The 2,253-nt window shown below is 57.4% G+C and overlaps 1 protein-coding gene across 1 annotated transcript in view; it reads right to left on the bottom strand.

Moving 5' to 3' along the window:
• The window catches only part of MNT (MAX network transcriptional repressor), a 15,299-nt gene that overhangs the window by 10,338 nt on the left and 2,708 nt on the right, over positions 1–2,253 (bottom strand). The window lies entirely within an intron of this gene.

Genomic DNA, 2,253 nt, shown 5'->3' with positions numbered 1-2,253 from the left:
AACAATTGAGGCCGTGGTGAGGGCAGGACAAAGGACTGTGGGGTCACGGAACAGGAACCACCAGACAATGTTGTTGAGGGCAGCAACCTGAGGGCTAGGCAGGTGACGAGTGGGAAAGGTCTGGGGCAGCAGGGAAGTGAGGGGACTGGAGCGGGAGATGAGGCTGAAGAGGGGGGCAGTGGCCCAGGGGTGGGGTGCAGGGTGAGATAAATCAAGTCTCTGGCTGCCGAGGCTGGACGTGACCTTCGGCATGAATCCCTAAGCACCTTCTTTCAGGGGGCCAAGCGGTACCTGCTATTCACAGGTGAGATAAATGATGCCCACACAGCAAGTCACAGGTAAAACTGATGCCACACCTCGCCAGGTCTCTAGACATGGCACCATGCCCTGCCCTTGCTGTGCCAAAACTAGGTGTCTCCTCGCGCGGTCACACTGCCGCCTGGAATCCCACAAGAACCCCACACCACAGGCAGCACATGGCACTGCCTTCGCGTCTCAGATGAGCAAAGTTGGCCCAGGACTCTGGTCTCACTGCCTAGGTCCCAAAGCCTCCAGTTTCCTCAGTGACCGTATAACAAAATGCACTGAAGCAACACTTAGCTGGAACGCACTCCTGATGCCCCTGGCCCTGCTCCCAGGGAGGCAGAAAAGATTCAGACTCTTCGCAGAGGAGTAAGGCAACAGACTTGAGGCAACCCTGCATCCCCTCCCTGCCACCCCATCCCTTCAACATCTCTGCTGCCAGCCTAGCAGGAAGGTGAAGCCTGTCTACCCTACCCCCCAGTGGGCGGGAACACGGAACAGGAAGGTGCTCCTCCCACCTCCACCTGCCCAGTCCTCACAAGGAAGTGGTTGCAGTGTCCCGTCTGTCCTCCCCCCTCCCTGCCCCAGTACAGTGAGCTGAGCCCAGTGGCCAAGCAAGCAGCCCTCCCTTCCTGCACTGGAGACACCACATGGCTGGCAGCACTGCCCAGGACACACCCCAAACAGGCCACCCCACTTGGGGCGGGGCTAAGTCTGGCCTCTAAAGTGCATCTACCCCAGGCCTTCCTTTCTGGCCCTGTGGCCCCAGAAAACCTGAGGCCTGTAGGGTGGCTATGAAACTCACTCGATGGCAGTGAGTTTGATTTTTTTTTTTTTAATCAGGGCCCTTTGGCCAACCAAGGAATTTCAGCTCAGCCTAGGCCGCTCCAGGCCCCTCCTTCCTCAGCTGAGGAGAAGAGGCGAAAGAGGAAGCAGAGGGGGAAGTGTGAGAGGGGAAGCAGCAAGTGGTTTCCCAGCAGTCAAAGTTCAGGCGCTGGACACGGTCAGTAGGGGCCTCTTCCGCCTTGCCCCTGCCCTTGAGGAAGGGGAGATGCCAGGCCTGCCCTACACCAACAATGGCTTTTATTACTGCCCCAGAGCAAACAAGCTTTCTGACCCAGCTTCCCACAAACAGCTTTGCTGGAGGAGAAGCCTACAGACTTCCAGCCTTTCTCAGGCCCAGCCTGGGGCACCCCCACCCGTTCTCTCTCCCCTACTGCAACAGAGTCCCCTACTTCAGGGTCCAACACAGCCCCCACCTCTACTCCTTAGATTCTTCAAGAGCCAGCTTCTCTCCAGCTCTGGAGCAAGTGGTCTCTCTCCACACATGGGACTAACTGGGCCCCAAAGGCAAACCCCATCTGTGTCCCCCACATTTCTAAAGCAACTTCAAAGCACACCAGGCAGGTGGCAACCTCCTTCCCACCTAATAACTTCTCTCCCAGATCTAGATGCCAGGAAGGAGCCACCACTGTAAAATCCTGACTGGTGGTGTGGAAAAGGAGGTGTGCCCTAAGCCAGATGGGTTCACCGAAGCTTCCTGGCCACAATCCCCAGCTTGGCCTCTGGGAAGTAGGGGTAGAAAACAGGGGTTCCTCCAGGACAATCTGTTTAGGCTCTTTAGAGCAGCAATGCTTTGCCTCACCCCTGGGTGTACCCTTACACCCATGCACACACACACACACACACACACACACACACTCTCTCTCTCTCTCTCTGGGACCCTTCCTGAGCTCTGTCCCAAGGTTGCCCCCAGAGAGCATACTGGGGCCAAAGCTGAAGCCCCAGACTACAGAAACATTATGTTCCCTTCAGCCACCTTGGTCCCTGGCCAGCACAGGGCTAGGGGCTGAGGAGACTGCATCACATGCTACCAGAGGTGTGAAGGATCTACCCCTTCTAGGGGCTAAGGGAGCTCCAAGCATGGGCCAGGCCCAGGCCCAGGCCAGG

Source organism: Echinops telfairi, unplaced genomic scaffold (genome assembly GCF_000313985.2).
Source record: "Echinops telfairi isolate 266 unplaced genomic scaffold, ASM31398v2 ScPeMD7_7458;HRSCAF=8496, whole genome shotgun sequence".
In the NCBI taxonomy this organism is placed as follows: Eukaryota; Metazoa; Chordata; class Mammalia; order Afrosoricida; family Tenrecidae; genus Echinops; species Echinops telfairi.
This window is presented reverse-complemented; position numbering and strand designations above follow the sequence as displayed.